The sequence below is a fragment of the Heterodontus francisci genome, chromosome 29, assembly GCF_036365525.1.
Source record: "Heterodontus francisci isolate sHetFra1 chromosome 29, sHetFra1.hap1, whole genome shotgun sequence".
NCBI classification, from domain to species: domain Eukaryota; kingdom Metazoa; phylum Chordata; class Chondrichthyes; order Heterodontiformes; family Heterodontidae; genus Heterodontus; species Heterodontus francisci.
The window spans coordinates 47,896,160-47,902,720 of NC_090399.1; the positions used below are offsets into that span (position 1 = coordinate 47,896,160).

Genomic DNA, 6,561 nt, shown 5'->3' on the forward strand with positions numbered 1-6,561 from the left:
CCGCAGCGTTTGATATTTCCCCCAACTTGCAATGCAAAACCATGGGCTGGGCGGGCAGTCATCAGGAAAGGCAGCTTTCAGTTAGTTTCGAAATTGAAATGTGCTGTTTAGGACAGCCTGGGCGAACGGTCTAAGGCAGTGGATTAAAGCTGTAATCGCTCCTGGGGCGTGTGTCGTATTACATTGCTGCCAAAATTTTTTACAGATCTGATGTTGGTCCCATCGCAAAAATGCATCGTTTCGAGGCAGTGTCGGTTGTGACATTGCTGCAGCTGCCAGGGTTCGTAACCTCAGCTAGTGTGTGGCGCCGTGATCGTATAGTGGTTAGTACTCTGCGTTGTGGCCCCAGCGACCTCGGTTCGAATCCGAGTCACGGCAATAACTGTTTGCATTTCTCCTCGACGCCACTTTTAGAGCCCACTAAAATCTCTGTTTATTTATATGCTTGTTTGCTGACCAAAAGCAATTTGCTCCATCCAAACCTCGCACTGTTGGATGTCTGTGCTTGATGCTCCCCAATTCAAACCTGCCTCTTCCCTCACATTTTCCTCCCTTCCACAATCACTAACCCTACTTTACTTTAGTCCTTCCATTTCGTTGTCACTTTACTGCCGCCTTAACATCTATAATAATCACCATCAATACTTACAACTTTACGCTGCTTTGCCGCCACCGCTCTTCCTCGAGGTCCATCTCCCATTCGCACTAATGTGCATCTCTCCCTTGAAACCAGTCCATGCATTTAGACCTGTGGGACGGCTAGGCAGACAAGCGCTGCAAAAGCAGGTCTGGCCTTCCGAAGGGCAGCGGCCCGATTGTTCACAACATTATCTTCGGAATCTATTGATAATTTCAATGCTTCCTGATGACCTGGACTTTCTTTGCCTCTAAACACCTATCACAGATCGCCAAAAGTACATAAAGTCTTTGTTGTCTTCTTCATATAATGCTGCATTTTAATGGTCAATAGATATTGTGTGATTATTTCTCTGGTGTAAGTAATCTATTTTATATATTTGATCTTTGCCTCGGTGATTCATCTCTATCCTGCACGTTTAGCTTGAATCTGGTTGCAATTTATAATCAGAGATAAGGTTTGAGCAGCCGGCGGGCAGCAACAGAGACTGGGGCTGGTCTATGCGCTGTGGAGCAGACCACCACATTTCTGCTGTTCACATTCAGTATCCAGCAGAATACTGATGTTATATTGCCATTAAATATCAGAGGATTTAGATTATTGCACGGATCGCTGCAGTTCTTTTCGAGTTGAGGAATTTGCAGAAAATTGAATATCAGAGAACCAACTAAACAGTCGTTACCGAGATTCAACACAGTGCAGAGTCAGCGAGATGAGGATTAATTTTAAAGTGAACGGTCGTTGATCTGAAATGTTATCTTCCCTCCTCTCTCCACCGATGCTGCTTCATTTGCTGAACATTTCCAACATTGCTGTCGCAAGTTGGACTGCCAGTGACCACAGTGTTTTGCTGTCATAGCAGAGTTTAATGTTGATGAATAAGTAGCCACAGTTGTGATGGCCGAGTCCTTAATGCGTTGCATTTGCAATTCGCTCGCATTTCCCCGCGGAGCGTCGAACCCCCTCACAACTGTCGGCTTAATATTTAACGCACTGCTTCACAAGGCTCATTTTATTGACCCCGCTCCCTCTGGAAAGATTTGGGTAATATCGATATCGATCTCGAGGAAACGGGAGGATTGCCTCATCATCTGGATTAATTTCCTGACACTAGATCTGCATTTGGTTTAATATTTTCATTCAATAGGTACCTTTCAACCGTCTTTTCAAATAATCATGCTGCAAGCGAGAGGCGCACGGAGTAAATTCTTCGCCGGAGTGGAGACCTTGTCTGCGTGTGACGGTGGGACTTTGGTCCACATGGTAAATTCCGGTAAGCTTTCCGCAAGTTAAATGCAAATTAAGAGTCAGGCATTGTCATAGTTTTTTCAAACTTCAAGTGTCTTAAATTGCCTTGTTAAACAGAAACTGCCTGGCAGTGGCATTTACTTGTCCATCAGCTGAACGAAGTTGCTACAATAGCTTTAACTTACTGCAGCAGGAAGCTAAGCTAGCGAGCTAGTGACTCAACAGAGGCTCGATGAAAGCAATCAGGATTTTAAAGTGCACTGCAGCCACTGTGAGTCCGTGGTGGAAGGAGCGAATGTTGAAGTTGATTCATGGGGGTGTCAGTCAAGCGCCTTGTTTGTCCTGGATGGGGTCGAGCTTCTTGAGTGTTGCTGGAGCTGCACTCAACCAACAAATGGAGGGTATTCCAAAACACTCCTGACTGGTACAAAAACAAGAAATGCTGGAATCACTCAGCAGGTCTGGCAGCATCTGTGGAAAGAGAAGCAGAGTTAACGTTTCGGGTCAGTGACCCTTCTTCGGAACTGGTGGTGCCTGCCTTCCTGTCTTGTGGATGGTGGGCAGGCTTTGGGGATTCATAAGTTAAATTAGCAGCTTGTGAATTGCTACTGTAGCCACAGTACTTATATGGCTGATCTAGTTCAGTTTCTGGCTAGTTGTAACCCGGCAGATGTTGATAGTTCGGGATTCAGCGATGGTAATGCCATTGACTGTCAAGCGGAGATGGTTGGATACTCACTTGTTGCAGTTGGTCATTGCCTGGCCCTTATGTGGCGCGAATGTAATTGCCTGTGTGCTTATTTCTGTCTATGTGTATCTTTCTGCGCCTCACATTTTCTACACGTTTCTGCGTGGCAGTTTGCCTCACAGATTCCTCGCTGCCTACATCCGGTTACTCTGCATCTTAATTTACAAAGAGACGGAAATGTGAATTATAAGTTTTCTTTCAACAGTGTCCGATGGAAGGTGAAACAAGTGTCATCAAATATTTTTTTTCGAAAGATTCAGTGGAACAGGAACGATGCATCCCACCATATATAGGCTGTGGATGCGTTCCTCATTGGTATAATGCTGAGTATCCTCACCTGTCATATGGGACACCTGGGGTTGAAATTGCTGACAGCAACAGTGCGATTTGAACAAGTCAACCCTTTCGTCATTGTTTAATTTCCTAAATATCATATACCTGGAACATTAACTCTGTTTCTCATGACAAAGTCAAAGCTGCTAATTAGCTCAAGCGGTGGCTTTTTATATATCAAGGTTCCAGCATCTTCAGCATTTCGCCTTTGTATGACGTTGGGGAATATATGACTCTTTTCGCGGAAAAAGTCGACTCCGTTTCGAACCGCAGCGTTTGATATTTCCCCCAACTTGCAATGCAAAACCATGGGCTGGGCGGGCAGTCATCAGGAAAGGCAGCTTTCACTTAGTTTCGAAATTGAAATGTGCTGTTTAGGACAGCCTGGGCGAACGGTCTAAGGCAGTGGATTAAAGCTGTAATCGCTCCTGGGGCGTGTGTCGTATTACATTGCTGCCAAAATTTTTTACAGATCTGATGTTGGTCCCATCGCAAAAATGCATCGTTTCGAGGCAGTGTCGGTTGTGACATTGCTGCAGCTGCCAGGGTTAGTAACCACAGCTAGTGTGTGGCGCCGTGATCGTATAGTGGTTAGTACTCTGCGTTGTGGCCGCAGCGACCTCGGTTCGAATCCGAGTCATGACAAAAGCTGTTTGCAGTTCTCCTTTCTACTCGACGACCACTTGGAGAGCCCACTAAAATCTGTGTTTATTTATATGCTTGTTTGCTGACCAAAAGCAATTTGCTCCATCCAAACCTCGCACTGTTGGATGTCTGTGCTTGATGCTCCCCAATTCAAACCTGCCTCTTCCCTCACATTTTCCTCCCTTCCACAATCACTAACCCTACTTTACTTTAGTCCTTCCATTTCGTTGTCACTTTACTGCCGCCTTAACATCTATAATAATCACCATCAATACTTACAACTTTACGCTGCTTTGCCGCCACCGCTCTTCCTCGAGGTCCATCTCCCATTCGCACTAATGTACATCTCTCCCTTGAAACCAGTCCATGCATTTAGACCTGTGGGACTGCCAGGCAGACAAGCGCTGCAAAAGCAGGTCTGGCCTTCCGAAGGGCAGCGGCCCGATTGTTCACAACATTATCTTCGGAATCTATTGATAATTTCAATGCTTACTGATGACCTGGACTTTCTTTGCCTCTAAACACCTATCACAGATCGCCAAAAGTACTGAAAGTCTTTGTTGTCTTGTTCATATAATGCTGCATTTTAATGGTCAATAGATATTGTGTGATTATTTCTCTGGTGTAAGTAATCTATTTTATATATTTGATCTTTGCCTCGGTGATTCATCTCTATCCTGCACGTTTAGCTTGAATCTGGTTGCAATTTATAATCAGAGATAAGGTTTGAGCAGCCGGCGGGCAGCAACAGAGACTGGGGCTGGTCTGTGCACTGTGGGAGCAGACCACCACATTTCTGCTGTTCACATTCAGTATCCAGCAGAATACTGATGTTATATTGCCATTAAATATCAGAGGATTTAGTTTATTGCACGGATCGCTGCAGTTCTTTTCGAGTTGAGGAATTTGCAGCAAATTGAATATCAGAGAACCAACTAAACTGTCGTTACCGAGATTCAACACACAGTGCAGAGTCAGCGAGGTGAGGATTAATTTTAAAGTGAACGGTCGTTGATCGGAAATGTTATCTTCCCTCCTCTCTCCACCGATGCTGCTTCAGTTGCTGAACATTTCCAACATTGCTGTCGCAATTTGGACTGCCAGTGACCACAGTGTTTTGCTGTCATAGCAGAGTTTAAATTGTTGATGAATAAGTAGCCACAGTTGTGATGGCCGAGTCCTTAATGCGTTGCATTTGCAATTCGCTCGCATTTCCCCGCGGAGCGTCGAACCCCCTCACAACTGTCGGCTTAATATTTAACGCACTGCTTCACAAGGCTCATTTTATTTACCCCGCTCCCTCTGGAAAGATTTGGGTAATATCGATATCGATCTCGAGGAAACGGGAGGATTGCCTCATCATCTGGATTAATTTCCTGACACTAGATCTGCATTTGGTTAAATGTTTTCATTCAATAGGTACCTTTCAACCGTCATTTCAAATAATCATGCTGCAAGCGAGAGGCGCACGGAGTAAATTCTGCGCCGGAGTGGAGACCTTGTCTGCGTGTGACGGTGGGACTTTGGTCCACATGGTAAATTCCGGTAAGCTTTCCGCAAGTTCAATGCAAATTAAGAGTCAGGCATTGTCATAGATTTTTCAATCTTCAAGTGTCTTAAATTGCCTTGTTAAACAGAAACTGCCTGGCAGTGGCATTTACTTGTCCATCAGCTGAACGAAGTTGCTTCAATAGCTTTAACTTACTGCAGCAGGAAGCTAAGCTAGCGAGCTAGTGACTCAACAGAGGCTCGATGAAAGCAATCAGGATTTTAAAGTGCACTGCAGCCACTGTGAGTCCGTGGTGGAAGGAGCGAATGTTGATGTTGATTCATGGGGGTGTCAGTCAAGCGCGTTGTTTGTCCTGGATGGGGTCGAGCTTCTTGAGTGTTGCTGGAGCTGCACTCAACCAACAAATGGAGGGTATTCCAAAACACTAAAATAAAAGCAAAATGCTGCGGATGCTGGAAATCTGAAACAAAAACAAGAAATGCTGGTTTCACTCAGCAGGTCTGGCAGCATCTGTGGAAAGAGAAGCAGAGTTAACGTTTCGGGTCAGTGACCCTTCTTCGGAACTGACAAATATTAGAAAAGTCACAGATTATAAACAAGTGAGGTGGGGGTTGGGCAAGAGATAACAAAGGAGAAGGTGCAGATTGGACCAGGCCACATAGCTGACCAAAAGGTCACGGAGCAAAGGCAAACAATATGTTAATGGTGTTTTGAAAGACAAAGCATTAGTACAGATTAGGTGTGAATATACTGAATATAGAACATCAGCAAGTGCAAACCTGAAGAAAAACAACCTGAAAAAAACAGTGGGTAAGCAAACTGAACAAACTAAGATGAAATGAAATAAATGCAAAAAAAATTGTAAAAAATGTAAAAAGGAATGCAAAAAAAAGGAAGAAAAATTAACTAAAAATGACTAAAAATGAAAGTAAAGTGGGGGGCTGTCATGCTCTGAAATTATTGAACTCAATGTTCAGTCCGGCAGTCTGTAGTGTGCCTAATCGGTAGATGAGATGCTGTTCCTCGAGCTTGCGTTGATGTTCACTGGAACACTGCAGCAATCCCAGGACAGAGATGTGAGCATGAGAGCAGGGGGGAGTGTTGAAATGGCAAGCAACCGGAAGCTCAGGGTCCTGCTTGCGGACTGAGCGGAGATGTTCCGCAAAGTGGTCACCCAGTCTGCGCTTGGTCTCCCCAATGTAGAGGAGACCACACTGTGAGCAGCGAATGCAGTATCCTACATTGAAAGAAGTACAAGTAAATCGCTGCTTCACCTGAAAGGAGTGTTTGGGGCCTGGGATAGTGAGGAGAGAGGAGGTAAATGGGCAGGTATTACACCTCCTGCGATTGCAAGGGAAGGTGCCCTGGGACGGGGACGAGGTGGTGGGGGTAATGGAGGAGTGGACCAGGGTGTCGCGGAGGGAACGATCCCTTCGGAAT

The 6,561-nt window shown here is 45.1% G+C and overlaps 2 non-coding genes across 2 annotated transcripts; both read left to right on the forward strand.

Annotated features, from left to right (window-relative positions):
* Positions 1 to 306: 306 nt before the first annotated feature.
* Positions 307 to 378, forward strand: trnah-gug (transfer RNA histidin (anticodon GUG)). The gene has a single exon. It is a non-coding gene; the product is annotated as a tRNA-His (tRNA).
* Positions 379 to 3,539: 3,161 nt separating this feature from the next.
* Positions 3,540 to 3,611, forward strand: trnah-gug (transfer RNA histidin (anticodon GUG)). The gene has a single exon. It is a non-coding gene; the product is annotated as a tRNA-His (tRNA).
* The last annotated feature ends 2,950 nt before the right edge of the window (positions 3,612 to 6,561 follow it).